Source organism: Colobus angolensis, unplaced genomic scaffold, assembly GCF_000951035.1.
Source record: "Colobus angolensis palliatus isolate OR3802 unplaced genomic scaffold, Cang.pa_1.0 Scaffold74, whole genome shotgun sequence".
In the NCBI taxonomy this organism is placed as follows: domain Eukaryota; kingdom Metazoa; phylum Chordata; class Mammalia; order Primates; family Cercopithecidae; genus Colobus; species Colobus angolensis.
The window spans coordinates 261229-279350 of record NW_012121154.1 but is presented as its reverse complement, the minus strand read 5'-3'; the positions used below and the strand labels follow the sequence as shown (position 1 = coordinate 279350).

The 18122-nt window shown below is 37.5% G+C and overlaps 1 protein-coding gene across 3 annotated transcripts in view; it reads left to right on the top strand.

The window, feature by feature from the left end:
- Positions 1-18122, top strand: part of GRM3 (glutamate receptor, metabotropic 3) — a 228507-nt gene that overhangs the window by 151624 nt on the left and 58761 nt on the right. The gene's annotated exons all lie outside the window — the stretch shown is intronic.

Genomic DNA, 18122 nt, shown 5'->3' with positions numbered 1-18122 from the left:
AGCAGAATTGGCAACTCTCTAGGGAACATGAACTTCCAAGCCTTCCTTGTGAGTGATTTGAGCAAAAGAATCTCATAACTTTCACAGTGGGTGAGAGAGAGAGAGAGACAGAGAGAGAGAGAGAGAGAGAGAGAGAGAGAGAAATAGTCACTGTTCTCCCAGAGCCTAACTGGGGGCAAAACAGAAAAGATACCCAGACCACAGTGATTTCTAGGCATTCAGTTTCTTTTTCTGCTATACCAAAACATTTATATATTATTAATAGTTGGGGATTTTCTCAAAATATGAAATGAAACTCTTTTTCTGGGAGCTTGAGTATAAGCAGGTTGAAGACTAATGGAAGTCATTCTGATACAATAGTGAACATCATACAAAGGTGTATTCAAAGTGACTTTTGCTGCCTCTTTATTTATTTCTAAATACAGTCTAAATATTTCTCTAACTCTAGTATTGCATTGAGTGCATTACTACATAAAAAGCACAAAATCTTTAGGTCTACATTCTCTACTAGGGTATATGGGATATCCACTTATTAAAGCACTTGTTCTGGGAACTGTAGCTTAATCCCAAATCATAAAATAGTAAGTAATATTTGGGGGCACAAAGATTTTGATACCAAAAACATTACAGTGATAACATGCTTTCATCAGCCTAAATTACTAATACCTCTCATGCCACTCAGGCATCGCTCCAGTCTGCACAATGTCTAGTCTGCTTCCATGGAATTATCATCCAAGACGTGAAAGTTTGTAGGCTCAAATCATACTACCATTGGCGCAAATGGCAGTTCTCACATCTCCCTTATAACTGGTCACTCAGAAGTCAAGTGGTCTATGAAATCACAGGTAGTAATGAAAAAAGACCTCATGACCATTGGCTTCTATTCCATAATTCTTACCTGCAAGGCAGCCTTGAAAATAAGCACAAAAAAATTACCAGCCTGCATATTGCATAACTTCTTTACTTTCCCCAGAGAGGGCCGAAAGCAGTCAAAATCAATTACGTCAGTAATTCCTCCAATTCATCTGATGGATACCACTTCTTATCATTAGAATGACTGCTAAAAGTGGTAAAGATTAAACTTTTTCTGTGCCCTGTATTCCCATAAGTGTATTTCATATAGAAAAAACAAATAAATAAGTAAATAAATAAATAGAGTAATAAATCAGCATTCATCTTCAAATCCAAGGTCAGTTCCTATTGACAGCTCTAAAAAGTGAGAATGGACCTTGGAGTCAGTAAAAAAAGAATATCTTTACTCTAAAAATAAATGAACTCTCAGGTATTCATAAAAGCCATCTGCAATGCACTTAATACTTAAAGATGAATAATAATTCAGCACATAGTCCCCATCAGACTACCCTTCAGGGTATTATTTATCTTTACTCACCACATATATTAATTAACTTTGTTATTCTAGTTCATTTCTTACTTTTTAGTATGCAAATACACAAATATATTCACTCATCAGCAGCTAAAATAAAAGGAACTCTTAGAATTCAGAGAGCCTTTGCAAGGTGTTTTATGTAACCAAAACATGTTCCTTCATTCCAGTGACTTCTTGGGTCTTAAAAGGCAAAGAAAAGTAAAGAAATAAGGGCATTATTTGGATAAACAAAACAAAAGTATCTTCTTTTTGTCTATCTTGTTCAATTACTCGTTTCAAGTCTACCATTCAGTTTGGCTGTGCAAACCTGACCACAAAGTGCTATTTTAGCCTTCTCAATTTGTCAGACATTACCAGTCATTCTCCATCTCTGAAGAGAGTAGGAGGGTGAGAAACAGATTTAAACTACATAAAAGAGAGGGAATTTAGACCAGCCACAAGGTAAATATTCTTAGCAGTGAGAATTGGACAAGAAAATACATTACTAAGGGAGGATACCACAATGCTAAGTTAGCTAACTGGTACATTTAAAAAATAAGTCAAAGAACTGACTATAATAATAGAATGCAGATTTCAGTTTACAGTAACCCGTATATGACTAAATATATGAATATTTTTAACTTAGAACTAGGTAAAAGATTATAAGTATGTATGCATTATTACTGCTTTAAGCTTGAGATGCACTATGGAATATTTTTTCCTAGCTATTGAAAAGCAGATTTGTTTTACTTTTTTTCTGAAACAGTATCGTTGTTTTTCTAACTTGAATATTGTGGCAATAAACTAGGAACAATACTACACACTTAGCAGACACTAAACAATCTGTTAATCTGTTCAATTAGGCTGAAAAAGTCTTCTTCTGGCCATTTGCATGTACTCAATATATTTACTCCAAGATTTTTCTGGCAAGGGACACTTTTAGCGAATTCCCCAATAGCTCTCATCATTATAGGATTAAAAAACTAGGCCTCCTGAGAATTTTAAAATAGATTAAAATACTCCCTGGTACTCAAATGTGTTCCCACTAGCTAGTTCTAGCATTGGTCAACATGGATCTTATTTGAAGCTAACCCAATTTAAATATTCCTTTCAAAAAACAGATTTTTAGAGCTATGCCTTGCTAAAAATTCTTCTAAATAGTAATCTCTCCTGGCATAGGAGCTAACCACTGCCCAGGTCTCTAGGCTCATTTCCTGCTGTATGCTCCACATTCACTCTTCCTTCCATTAACACTGCTTGCAGTGACCCAAACATGCCATGCCTCTATTTCTGCCTGCATACTTCCTGTGAATGCTATTTCTTTATCTAGAAGACTCTGTCTCCAACCCCACCTGCCTTATCTGGCATCTTCAGTTATTCCTGTGTCTCTTCAAGATTCAATTTAATTGATAGTTCCTTTAGGAATCATTCCTATACTTCCCAAACTGAGATAAATGCCCCTTCTTATTCCCATATCCATCTGGGATTTTGCCTTCCTTCATACTTTATATCCAATCCACCAAAATCTCTTGTTGGTTCTACCTTCAAAATAGATTCAGAATCTGATGACTTATCATCATCTCAACTGCTACCACCCTGGTCCACACCACCATCTCCAGCCTATATTTCTGTGATAGCCTCCTAATTGATTTATTCTTGCCTACCTCCAACCTAGCCTCCACAATCTATTATCTGCATGATAGCCAGGATGCCCTATTAAAATCTAAGTCAAAGTCCTTCCTCTACCCAAAAACACTTGAGTTCTCTTGTTTCACTCATAGTGAAAGTCAACATCCTTACAATGTCCTGCACGCCCCCCCTGCTCTGCCCCTACCTATCCTGACTGCTCTCCTTTCCTAACCTTTTACTCTCCTTCTTTCTCACGTCACTCCAGCCACCCTTGTTTCCAACATTAGGGCTTTTCCATTGCCAGTTCTCTCTGCCTATATTGCCCCTACCCCAGATATTTCTGTGGTTAATCCATTCCCTACTTCTTTCAAGTCTTCATTTAAATGTTATCTTCTCAGTGGGACCTACTCTGGCCATTTTTAACAGCGCAATGCATTACCCTCAATGCCCACTACAGATGCCCCTATTTCCCTTGTAACCTGCTCTACTTTTTGTCTTTTTACCCCATGACGTTTTCCCCTTCCATCATACTACATTATCTATTACTTTCGTATTTATTCTTTATTGTTTGATCCTCACACTAGAATATAAGCTCCACAAAAACAGAAATCATTATCGATTTTGTTCATGAATGCATCCCAAGCATAATAGGCATTCAGTAAATATTTGTTGATTTTGAATAGCACTTAACACCCAAACTTATGTTTTCTTCTCTGTCTTTATTACTAGATTGTGGGCTCTTTCAAGGCATAGTACATATATTTCATCTCTGATCTCAAATACTCAGCATGGTTTCTGGCATAGAGCAGACATTGTATAAATGTCTACTAAAGGAGTGAGAAATTATAAAAAGCAATCAATCAATTGATTTATAATATGATTGCTTTGGAAACATTTTAACATATAAATTTTATTAACAAATGAATGTCAAGAAAGAAAAGTGTTATGACTTCTAGAGTGACTTGCTTTTACCTAAGTACTCTCCTTTAGTTATATTCTATCATTTCATTTGAGATAAATGTGACCAAATATCATTAAAGCTGGAAGAGACCCATAACTGTTTTACAGATGAGTCCCAAGAATTGAAAGTGATTTGCCCAAGGTCAGTCAGCTGGTTAGCAACAGGGGCCAGGACTGTTAGCTGGTTAGTAACAGGGTCCAAGTGAAATTCATGTCACCTGACCCAGTGCTATTTTTGTATGTGCACAAGGACTGTGGGAAATTGATGTATTTGATCCCAAACATCTACCACACTTTCTGATCCATTCTAAATATTAATGAAATGGTATTGACAGAATGAAAGATAACCAATAGGTTTGTAATATGTTTCCTTTTCTTATTTCTTTTTAAGATATGTTTAATGCTCCTGGTCCACTTTTTCAGTTGATGCAAAGGTGGTTCATCAAACAGCCAAACTTTGAATGCTAAGCCTTGGATTCCAAACCTTAGTATATTTAAAAACAAATAAAGTTTCAAATCATGTTTAATTGTTCAGTAAAATTATTTCCATGTGTAAGAGTCATGTCATCCAGAATCCTTAAGTAAATATTTAAATGAGAATTATGTTTGGTGTCATGTGAATTTTCAAACTTACTTTGAGTAAAATTTCATGAGTTTATGATGTAAAAGAAAGCTTAAACTATGCAATACAGTTAAGGAAAAGGAAGTAGAGAGGTCTGTGAAACATCTAAAGAAATGGGATATCACTTGATTGTGTTCACAGTACAGCACATTCTCTCTCACTTTTTATTCTGAGACCAGTTCCAGAAAGTCGAATAGAATCAAATCATAGAGTTACAAAAGGCCTTCCTCAAAGATGAGCTTGCCCCTACTTCTCACTTGACAGAGGTGAAAATTCAGGATGTCAGCATTATTATCTTCACTTACTGAAGCACACAAAAGTGAACTCAACTGTCAGGGTGATGTGGTAACCGAAGTACACTCAGTTTGAAGGAAAAAAAAAAGAGCTTCCATTTGCTAAACATAACTGCCAGAAATGCCCCAAGACACATCCAATGTCACGTAGGCATTATCTCAGGAATAACATTTATGCCATTCCTCTCTGCAGTTCTCAGGGTTAGGCTAAACTGTTTGAGAATGGAGATACTTAGAACTTAACACAAAAGAAAATTCATCCAAGTTCACATAACGAATAGGTTTCAGAGTAAACTGCCAAGGTCCTGATTTAGTCATTCATTTCAAGGATACGTTTAGATGTCATGCTAGGACCTGAGGACCCAACAGTAAATAAGACAGATGCATTTCCTGCTTCATAGAGCTTACACCAGCATTTAACTACCAAAAACAATTCTAAGGTATAAAAGCATGATTATTATGGCCTACAACGTTAGGTTGTTGTCCTAGAATTTTTGTTCTGCTTTGGTTTGAATTGGGAAATTATAATGTATCTTATGCCCAGAAAAGATCTAGGATCCCTGAAGAGATCTTACTCCCAGGGCTTCACTTATATGTGAAGAGGACAATTTCCTGTTACTGATGGACTGGTGACTATAACAAGACTGAATAGTATGCACAGCTAAGCTAAGACAGTTTTCTTTTATATTTGTTTGCTTGGTTGGCTTAGTTAGTTGGTTGGTTGCCTCTTTTTTTTTTTTTTTTTTTTTTTTTTTTTTTTTTTTTTTTTTTTTTTTTTTTTTTTTTTTTTTGGTACCAGTGAAGAGACAGACTACTGAGATCAGAGACCTAGAGCCTGGTGAAGACAGTCCAGCCGCCTTCTTATGTTTACAATTCTCTACACCTGGAAGAGGAGAAGAGGCAGAAAATGGGTAGTCCAGCCTTGCCACCCTACTCACCTCTGTGTCTGATTCATCCAATAGGAACAAGGATCACTCCTGGTTGGGACTATAATCACAGAGCACAGGCCAGGAAGGGCAGATTTTCTGGGACACTGCACTCCAAGGAATAACGTTTTAGCTGGCCCCAACCCAGCAAGTCTCTCCTCTTGAAAAGTACAGGGCCATCCAAGGCACAGTGAGGAAGCCAAAATGGTAATGGCCACATCTTTAGATGAATGGGCTTTGAAGTCCCTGAAAGAGCAAACTGCTCTTGATCTTGCTTCCTCCCCTGAAACATTTGTAGTTCCCACAAAAGCACAGAAACTTGTTCCAGCTCTGCTGATCAAAAGCATTTCCCAAATGTAAAGATAAATATCCTGTACTTCTTTCTTCCCCTTTCTCTCTGGTCAGCTTCCTGGGGTCACAAGAATAAGATTTAAACCCCCAAAGGGCACCACTAATGTGGTCACTTATTTGTTTATGCACCGTGCATCTGTGCTTTGGTGTCTCAGAGGCTTGAGAAATGATTCCCATTTTAAGGTCATGCAGTGGAGAACAGGAGCCTCTAGGAAACCTAATTTTCCACTTAGGCCTGTGCTTTCTGCTGCTGCTGCTGCTGCTTGTTATTTTTACTATTATCATTATAGTTGCTATTATTATTGTCTTTATTATTTAATAATCTTTAATTTACTATGAATCATTTAAACATCCTGTGTGTGAGGCAGAAAAAAGTAATCATCCCCAATGAAGTATGAAAGAAACGGTTCGTACCAACCGGCTAGTCAGAAAAAAGTATAGTAAATATACTATTTCCTTGTTGTTTCCAGACTTTTTTGGACACTGTGGTATATTTACAGGAATATCACTTGCAAAGGTATCTGGAGATTGGAAAAAAAATATTCTAAGTATTTTTTTAATGTAACTAAAATCCTGTTTAGAAATCAGTTTACCTTATCTATGTTCCTCTCAAGATAGCTTGTATTATCCCAACAACAACATAATCTTCTAAAGGTTTCTAATCTCTGGAAACTTTGTCATAGTAGAGTTGAAAACATATGTTTTTTCCACTTCTGTATACCTTTATGGTTATTACTCATCCTGAGCGGGACACTGAGAAGCCAACATACAGAAAGGAAGTATTTTCAGTGTGTCAGAAAAGCTATCAGATTGCTGTACTCACCAGGATAGCAATCACATACTGAAATAGAGGAATGTTCTCTAAAGAAATTTAAAAGATTATATGATTATCTAATGGAACATGAGAGTATGGGAAGTCTATCCTAAAGTTGAGTTTAGTAAGCCTTCACAGAAACTTAGTAAAATTTTCATAATGCCTGAACAATGAGCATACATCCTAAAGATTAAGGATGCTGATGTTATACTCTGAGGAGCAGGCATTGAGAAGGATGGCTAAAGAATTCGAAAACTAGTCACCATTTTCACCTGCCTCTTACCATAAACACTTAGCAGGGGTCCACAATACTCCTTATCACTTCATGTGACATCAGCAAGCAAGGTTAGCTAGTCAGTCTTTATGTTTCTTCCCTGAACCCCTAGCACTGTTCCTGGGGCTACTGTACCTACACTCCAAACTATGATAATCAAAGGATTGCTTCCACTGTCTAAAGTATTTTAGAATTTGTTAACGTGGCAAAGTCCTCCAAAGTTATAGTAATAACATTCCAGAATATTCAAAGATTCCATTCTCTTTTTTCTTTTTAAAAAAATAAACAATTTTACCAGCACAGAGTTGACCATAACTTCAATTTACAAATTAACATCTCAACTACCAACTACAAAATCATATTCATACACACAAAGCTGCTGGACCAAGTATGATTAGATATTCTAAGACTTCCACTAATATTAACCTACTACTTGTCCAATTCATTCTTCCTAGCACACAAGAAGTAAAGTAACAGAAGTTTCTCAAATGTACCTTTTTTAAAAAAATTAAGGCAGTGTAACGTATTACTTTAATCAGCCACTTTGGAAAAGATGATTATTTCTCTTTTAGTTTTAGAGTGGGGTTCACACATACAGGACTGAAGTATAGGAGGATAGTTTAAGAGCCATTAGTCTAGGTTATTTATTATTTTATGTTCCAGGATACATATGCAGAACGTACAGGTTTCTTGCATAGGTAAATGTGTGTCATGGTGGGTTGCCCCACCTATCAGTGCATCACCTAGGTATTAAGCCCCACATGCATTAGCTATTGATCCTGCTGTTCTCCCTCCCCCCACATCCCTGACAGGCCCCAGTGTGTGTTATTCTTCTCCCTGTGTCCATGTGTTCTCATTGTTCAGCTCCCACTTATAACTGAGAACATGTGGTGTTTGGTTTCCTGTTCCTGTGTTTGTCTGCTGAGGATGATGGCTTTCAGCTCCAACCATATCCCTGCAAAGGACGTGATCTCATTCCATTTTTTGGCTGCATAGTATTCCATGGTGTATATGTACCACATTTCCTTTATCCAGTCTATCACTGATGGGCATTTGGATTGGTTCCATGTCTTTGCTATGGTGAATAGTGCTGCAATGGACAGAATGATTTACATTCCTTTGGATATATACCCAGTAATGAGATTGCTGGGTCAAATGGTATTTCTGGTTCAAGGTCTTTGAGGAATTGCCACACTGTCTTCCACAATGGTTGATCCAATTTACATTCCCACCAACAGCGTAAAAGCGTTCCTATTTCTCCAAAGCCTTGCCACCATCTGTTGTTTCTTGACTTCTAAATAATGCTTATTAATAAGTTTCAGTTCCTTGTAGATTCTGGCTTTGTCAGATGAATAGACTGCAAAATTTTTCTCCCATTCTGTTTGGTTGTTCACTTTGAGAATAGTCTCTTTTGCTGTGCAGAATCTCTTTAGTTTAATTAGATCTCATTTGTCAATTTTTGCTTTTGTGGCAATTGCTTTTGATGTTTTAATCATGAAATCTTTGCTCATGCCTATGTCCTGAATTGCATTGCCTAGTTTTCCTTATAGGGTTCTTATAGTTTTGGGGTTTACATCAAAGTATTTAATCCATCTTGAGTTAATTTTTGTATAAGGTACAAGGAAGGGATCCTATTTTAATTTTATGCATATGACTAGCCAGTTTTCCCAGTACCATTTATTGAATAGGGACTCCTTTCCCCATTGCATGTTGTCAGGTTCATTAAAGATCAGATGATTGTTGATGTGTGGTCTTATTTCTGAGATCTCTATCCTGTTCCATTGGTCTATGTGTCTGTTTTTGTACTAGTACTATGCTGTTTGGGTTACCGTAGCCTTGTAGTATAGTTTAAAGTCAGGTAACATGATGCTGCCATCTTTGTTGTTGTTGTTGTTGTTGTTGTTGTTGTTGTTTTTGCGTAGGACTGTCTTGGCTATATGGGCTCTTTTTTGGTTCCATATGAATTTTAAAGTAGTTTTTTCTAATTCTGTGAAGAATGTCAATGGTAATTTAATGGGAAAAGCATTGAATCTATAAATTACTTTGGGCAGTGTGGTCATTTTCATGATACTGATTCTTCCTATCCATAAGCATGAAATGTTTTTTCATTTGTTTGTGCTCTCTCTTATTTCCTTGGGTAGTAGTTTGTAGTTCTCTGATATGGTTTGGCTGTGTCCTCACCCAAATCTCATCTTAAATTATAGCTCTATAATTTTCATGTGTCATGAGAGGGACTCAATGGGAAGCAGTTGAATCATGCGGGCAGGTCTTTTCCATGCTGTTGTCATGATAGTGAATATGTCTCACGAGATCTGAAGGTTTTATAAAAGAGCCAGTCCCCTGTGAATGTTCTCTTGCCTGCTGCCATGTAAGATATGCCTTTGCTCCTCCTTTGCCTTCTGTGCTGATTGTGAGATTTCCTTAGCCATGTGGAATTGTGAGTCCATTTTTCTTTATAATTATCCGGTCTCAGGTGTGTCATTTTTAGCAGAGTGAAAATGAACTAATACAATAAATTGGTACCAGTAGAGAGGGGTGTTGCTCTAAAGATACTTGAAAATGTGGCGGTGACTTTGGAACTGGGTAACAGGCAGAGGTTGGAACAGTTTGGAGGGCTCAGAAGAAGACAGGAAAATGTGGGAAAGTTTGGAACTTCCTAGAAACTTGTTAAACAGTTTGACCAAAATGCTGATAATGATATGGACAATGAAGTCCAAGTTGAATTGGTCTCAGGTGGAGATGAGGAACTTGTCAGGAACTGTAGCAAAGGCGACTCTTGTTATGTTTTAGCAAAGAGACTGGCAGCATTTTGTCCCTGCCCTAGAGATTTGTGGAGCTTTGAACTTGAGAGAGATGATTTAGGGTATCTGGCAGAAGAAATTTCTAAGCAGGAAAACATTCAAAATGTGACTTGGGTGCTGTTAAAGGCATTCAGTTTTATGTACTCACAAAGATATGTATTGGAATTGGAACTTATGTTTAAAAGAGGACAGTATAAAAATTTGGAAAATTTGCAGCCTGACAATGCGATAAAAAAGAAAAATCCATTTTCTAAATAGAAGTTCAAGCCGGCTGCATACATCTGCATAAGGAGTGAGGAGCCAAATGTTAATTGCTAAGACAACCGGGAAAATGTCTCCAGGACATGTCAGAGACCTTCACAGAATCCCCTCCCATCACAACCCAGAAAGCCTAGGAGGAAAAATACGGTTTTCTGGGCTAGGCTTAGGGCCTCAGTGCTTTGTGCAGTCTCAGCACTTCGTGCCCTGCATCCCAACTGTGGCTAAAAGGGGCCAACATAGAGCTCAGGCTTTTGCTTCAGAGGGTGCAAGCCCCAAGACTTGGTGACTTACACATGATGTTGGGCCTGCATGTGCACAGAAGACAATAATTGAGGTTTGGGAACCTCAGCCTGGATTTCAGAGGATGTATGGAAACACCTGGGTATCCAGGGAGAGGTATGTTACAGGGGTGGAGCCCTCATGGAGAACCTCCTTTAGGGCAGTGGAGAAGGAAAAAGTGGAGTGTGAGCCCCCACACAGATTCCCCATCTGAGGACTGCCTGGTGGAGCTGTGATAAGAGGGCCACCATCCTCCAGAACTGAGGATGGTAGATCCACCTACAGCTTGCACTGTGTACCTGGAAAAGCCACAGAAAACACAGCCCATGAAAGCAGCCAGGAGGGGAGTTATACCCTACAAAGCCAGAGGGGTGGAGCTGCCCAAGACCATGGGAACCCGCCTCTTACATGAGCTTGACCTGGATGTGAGACATGGAGACAAAGGAGACCATTTTGGAACTTTAAGATTTGACTGCCCCGCTGGATTCTGGACTTGCATGGGTCCTATAGCCCCTTCATTTTGGCCTGTTTTTCCCATTTGAAATGTGTGTGTATACCTAATGCCTGTACCCCCATTGTATATTGGAAGTAACTAATGTACTTTTGACTTTACAGGCTCATAGGCAAAGGGACTTGCCTTGTCTCAGATGAGACTTTAGACTGAACTTTTCAGTTAATGCTGAAATGAGTTAAGACTTTGGGGGACTCTTGGAAAGGCATGATTGGTTTTGAAATGTTAGGCCATGAGATTTGGGAGGGGCCAGGGATGGATTGATATGGTTTGGCTGTGTCTCCACCCAAATCTTATCTTGAATTGTAGCTCCTATAATTCCCACATGTCATGGGTGGGACCCAGTGGGAGATAATTGAATCATGGGGGCAGATCCTTCCCATGCTGTTCTCCTAATAATGAGTAAGTCTCACAAGATCTGATGGTTTTATAAAGGAGAGTTCCCCTCTTCTTGCCTGTCACCATGTTTGTGTGACTTTGGTCCTCATTCACCTCCTGCCATGATTGAGGCCTCCCAGCCATGTGGAACTCTGAGTCTGTAAACCTCTTTCCTTTATAAATTACCTAGTCTTGGGTATGTCTTTATTAGCAGAGTGAGAGCAGACAATACATTCTCCTTGAAGAGGTCCTTCATTTCCTTTGTTAGCTGTATTCCTAGGTATTTTATTCTCTTCCTAGCAATTGTGAACGGAAATTCATTCATGATTTGGCTCTCTGCTCATCTATTGTTGGTGTATAGGAATGCTTGTGATTTTTACACACTGATTTTGTATTCTGATACTTTGCCAAAGTTGCTTATCAGCTTAAAAAGCTTTTGGGCTGAGATGATGAGGTTTTTTAAAGATCATGGCATCTGCAAACAGAGAAAGTTTGACCTCCTCTCTTCCTATTTGAATACCCTTTATTCCTCTCTCTTGAATGATTGTCCTGGCCAGAACTTCCAATAATATGTTGGATAGGAGTAGACAGAGAGAGCATCCTTGTCTTGCACCAGTTTTCAAAGGGAATGCTTCCAGCTTTTGCCCATTCAGTAGGATATTGCCTGTGGGTCTATAATAAGTGGATCTTATTTTGAGGTATGTTCCATCAATACCTAGTTTATTGAGAGTTTTTAACCTGAAGGGATGCTGAATTATATTGAAGGCCTTTTCTATGTCTGTTGAGATAATCATGTGTTTTTTGTCTTTAGTTGTGTTTATGTGATGAATTATGCTTATTGATTTGTATATGTTGAACCAGGCTTGCATCCCAGGAGATTAAGAAACTCACTCAAAACCACACAACTACATAGAAATTGAACAACCTGCTCCTGACTGACTCCTGGGTAAATAATGAAATTAAGGCAGAAATCAAAAAGTTCTTTGAAACCAATGAGAACAAAGAGACAATCTACCAGAATCTCTGTGATGTAGATAAAGCAGTTTTAAGAGGGAAATTTATAGCACTAAATTCCCACATCAAAAAGCTATGAAGATCTCAAATCAACACCCTAATACTGCAACTAAAAACTTAAGAACCGAGAGCAACCAAACCCCAAAAGCTATCAGAAGACAAGAAATAACGGAGATCAGAGAGGAACTGAAGGAGATAAAGACATAAAAAATACCAGTCAAAATATCAATGAATCCATGAGTTGGTTTTCAGGAAAAAATAATTAAATAGATAGACTGCTAGCTAGACTAGTAAAGAAAAGAGAGAAGAATCAAATAGACACAATAAAAAATGATAAAGGGGATATCTCCACTGACCCCACAGAAATACAAACAACCATCAGAGGATACTATAAACACCTCTATGCAGATAAACTAGAAAATACAAAAGAAATGGATAAATTCCTGGACACATACATTTTCCCAAGGCTGAACAAGGAGGAAGTTGAATTGCTGAATAGACCAATAACATGTTCTGAAATTGAGGAAGTGATAAACAGCCTACCCACTAAAGAAAGACCAGGACTAGATATATTTACAGCTGAATTCTACCAGAGGTACAAAGAGGAGCTGGTATCATTTTTTTCTGAAACTATTCCAAACAATTGAGAAGGAAGGACTTCACCCTAACTCATTTTATGAAGCCAGCACATCCTGTTACAAAAACCTGGCAGAGATACAACAAAAATAGAAAACTTTAGGCCAATATTTCTGATGAACATTGATGCAAAAATCCTCAATAAAATGTTGGCAAACCGAATCCAGCAGCACATCAAAAAGCGTATCTGCCACTGTCTAAGTTATTTAAGTTATTTAAATTGCACTTTGAGACAAGATTATACTTTCTATCCCTATAGTAAACAAGTTGGCTAGCAACTAGACTCTTGTTTTATGTTTTACTATAGCAAACTTCTTTTTTTTGTTTTTTTGGTTTTTTGGGTTTTTTTGAGACAGAGTCTTGCCCTGCCACATAGACTGGAGTACAGTGGCATGATCTCAGCTCACTGCAACCTCTGCCTCTCAAGTTCAAGCAGTTCTCCTGCCTCAGCCTTTCAAGTAGCTGGGACTACAAGTGCATGCCACCATGCCCAGCAAATTTTTGTATTTTTAGTAGAGACGGGGTTCCACTATGTTGGCCAGTCCGGTCTTGAACTACTGACCTCATGATCCGCCCACCTCAGCCTCCTGAAGTGCTGGGATTATAGGTGTGAGCCAGTGTGCACAGTCACCATAGCAAACTTCTTACAAATTTGTTCTTCATGATAAAGCAAAGACAGAATTTGGAATTGAGTGTTTTAGAACTAGTGTTGCTAGAGAATTTTCCTTTTTAATATGAAGAGGATTTGTGGGCAATGGTGACATATGTACATAGAAAAAACAACACAATGCTATAATTATGAAACTTTTCAGAGAATCTTTAGTATTCAGTGTGAAACAGTGTCAGGTACTACAAAAGATGAGATAAAAAGAGTAAAAAATTCTTTCTGCCGTCAAGTATCTTAGCAACTAGTAAGGGCAATAAGAGAATATAACTTTTACAATACACAACAGCTCATCACTGGCCTCTTAAGAGAGCTATAAGTTGCATAGTATTTAGATACAAAAGAGGGATCACAGTGAGCAGAGGGTCAGAAAAGGCTTCTAAAAGTTGTAATTTTTAGAATATAATTAAGATTTCATTAACAAATTCAGAATTCCTTGAGAAATTCAAAATTAAATTGAAACCATAAAGTGTTGTTTTGATTTTATAGATTAAATATAAAATGTGTGTTTTAGTCCCCTTGGATAAAAAATATATAAACTTCTCTAAAACCACATTGGCTGTGATCATTGGTCTATCATTTTCACCCTGAATTTAAGTTAAAACCAATTAAATTTTAATCTGAAAGGAAAAGAAGAAAAAAGAAAACTAGCATTTATTGATTACCACTGGCCTGACATAACCATTTTATGTATTTTATTCATTAATTCTCACAAAAATCCATCAGGTGGGTAGATATTATTTCCCTCTATTTTATGAATTTAAATGAGTCTCAAAAGTGTTCAATGTCTTTCTCCAATTTGCAAAACTAAGTGGCTTTAGAGACTTGGAGACCCAAGTCTATCTGTTTCCTACTCACACATCATTTTCCGCTCCTGCTTCCTAAACAGAAAAGAAAAAAACAAGGTTTGTATTTAGAAAAAGGATGCAGTCTCGTTGCCATTGGGCTCAGCTTACCTATGTGCATTTGCAGTAATAATAAAATATTGTTTCAAAATCTTAATAATCCAAGAAGGTATTTGTTAACTCATTAATTGTTACAATAATGTCTTAATAAAGAATGACTCATAGAAAAGACCTCCAACTACATACTTCACTCCTTCCTCTGAGAGAATCAAATTGCATCAGATCAATATTTGCAATATCATACTGTTATTTCCGAGAATCAAGAGTAAATTGAAAAAAATAATAATGATAATCAGGCTACAGATCACCATGTCTTTGGTGCTGTTGAAGACCACATTTCTCTTCCCTATCACCCCATTCTCTCGCTCTAATTACAAACCTCCATGTATTTAATTAAAAGTAAATTGATTGAAGAAATGAGAAAAACACTGGGTCTGAAACCCTTCCAGGTTTCCATCCAAGATCAAAATAGTTTTGTGGGTTTGTTTAATGTGTTTAAAAGCTTTTCTTGTTGGGTTCATGTTGTTAAGGGGTGGTAGTAGTAGTTTGTTTTATAGCACACATCACAAATCACGTTAAAAATTTTAAATGCAGTTAATACCTTCATAAGTTAGAGCATCTTCTGAGTTTTCTATCACAAAGTTCTGTTTATAGGCTATTCAATCACCAATTATCACATTTTAGCAATATACCAGTTTCTTGGGGTACTTAACAAAATCTTCTCTATCCCTAAAATGCTTATAGTCTAATAAAACCTTCAACCATGATTATCTCAATTGTAGTAAAAGTAGAAAACAAAGAGAATTTATCATTTCTCAGTCATCAAAAAGCAAGCCTTTAGATAAAGAAGACATTTATATCTTCATTTCCATTCACTATGTGTAATCTTTAGCAATATTTTAAACCACAGATATATAAACAAAATATGTCTAAATGTAAAGCCAACTTCCAGAGATGAGTTCCTTATCTTTTGCCTACCTCAATTCACCCTTAAAACTTACCCTGTGGCAGATCCTTCCTCAATTTGAATCCTTTCTTTTCAGTAGAGAAATTTGTCAAATTCCTTTTCTGCCTTTTTGTGTTGCAAGGGTCTTTTAAGGCTGAATTAATCCAATGGCTAAACTGTAGAAAAGAAACAGGAAAGTATACTTTGTTTTGTTTTTCTGGGGAGCATGATCTCATGGTTTTATTTAAAATATCGTAGCAATATTTAGGATGCTGATAGACACTTTTAGAAATAAAGTAAGAGTAATTAATTTGACAACAAAACTAGGAAAACAAGAGGCTGCCCTCCCAGCCTTCTACTTTTTGCTGCCACCTACAGTTTAAGTTTAAGTCATCCAAGTTACTTAGCTAAGGATTGGATTAACTAGTATGATTCCCTGAGCTCAGGCACAGCCCTTTCTTTGCATCCCAAGCTCCAGTGTGACAAGAGGTGTTTGTTTGTTTGTCCCTCGTGTTTGATGGCCCACCACAAGAGCTCACTCAGTCATGAAGCTAAAATAAAGATATTGTCAAAAGTTCAGAATCCTAAAATTTTAGTAATAGTTGTGAAGATGTATGTCACTTAACACTTTTATCATTTTTAAATTGCTTCTGATCACAGTCATTTGATCTTTACCACAACCCTGTGAAGCTGGTCAAGCAGATATTATTATTTACCATTTTATAGATGAGAACATAGAGAATAAGGTGGAGTCACTCAACTATGGTCAAAGAAAAAGAACCCCTCCTGGAGTAGAATTCACATTCTTTGATCCTTGCACAGTGATATGTCCCTTCAACTTCCACGCCTGGCCCACATGTGGTATTGTTGTCCTTGCTTTTCATATGACAGGTATTTCTGTTTCTGGGGAAACATAGAGCTGATCTCTATTAGTGATAATAGGATATCCTTCTGTATTTAAAAAGGATGGTAGGTAGGAGTGTGGTGGCTCATACCTATAATCCCAATGCTTTGGGAAGTTGAGGCTGGAGGATTGCTTAAGCTCAGAGTTCAAGACCAGGCTAGATAACATATTGAGATCCCATCTCTACAAATTTTTTTTTAAACTAACTGGGCATAGTGGAGCCGCCTGTAGTCCCAGCTACCTGGGAGGTTGAGGTGGGAGGATCCCTTGAGCCCAGGAAGTTGAGACTGCAATCAGTCATGATCACATCACTGCACTCCAGCCTGAGCCACAGAGTGAGACCTTATCTGCAATAAAAGTAGAAAAGAAAATTAAGAGGATGGTCGTATACATTCCACTCACACTGAGATTTCCTAAAGGAAATTGGATTAGAAATGGACTTTGAAGAACCAGGGAAAATTCATGTAGTTGTTCAATATATATTGCAGACCTGTTTTTTTTTTGTTGTTGTTGTTTTTCTTTTTTTCTTAACTAGACTTTATTCTTTTTAGAGCAGTTTTGGATTCAAAGCAAAACTAAATGGACAATACAGAGAGTTCCCACATACTCCTCCCTGACCACATATACACAACCTTCCCACCATCAACATCCCAATCAATGTGGTGCATTTGCTACAGTTAATGAACCAACATTGACACATTATCAACCAAAGCTCATGTTTTACCTTAGGGTTCACTGTTTGTGTTATACATTCTATGGGTTTAAAGTGTAAAATAACATCCATTCACCATTATAGTACCAGAAAATAGTTTCACTGCCCTAAGACTCCCCTGTGCTCCACCTATTCATCTCTTCCTCCTCCCAAACCCCTGGCAACCACTCATCGTTTTACTGTCTCTACAGTTTTGCCTTTTCCAGAATGACATATAGCTGTAGTCATATAGTATGTAGCCTTTTCAAGTTTGCTTCTTTCAATTAGCAATACGCATTTAAGATTCCATCATATCTTTTCTTTTTATTATTATTATTACTATTATACTTTAAGTTCTAGAGTACATATGCACAATGTGCAGATTCGTTACATATGTGTACATGTGCCATGTTGGTGTGCTGCACCTACTAACTCGTCATTTACATTAGATATAACTCCTAATGCTATCTCTCCCACCTCCCTGAACCCCATGACAGGCCAGTGTGTGCTGTTCCCCACCCTGTGTCCAAGTGTTCTATTGTTCAATTCCCACCTATGAGTGAGAATATGTGGTGTTTGCTTTTCTGTCCTTGTGATAGTTTACTCAGAATGATGGTTTCCAGCTTCATCCATGTCCCTACAAGTCCCTACAAAGGACATGAACTCATCCTTTTTTATGGCTATATAGTATTCCATAGTGTATATGTGCCACATTTTCTTAATCCAGTCTATCATTGATGGACATCTGGATTGGTTCCAAATCTTTGCTATTATGAATAGTGCCTCAATAAACATATGTGTGCGTGTGTCTTTATAGCAGCATGATTTATAATCCTTTGGGTATATATCCAGTAATGGGATGGCTGGGTCAAATGGTATTTCTAGTTCTAGATCCTT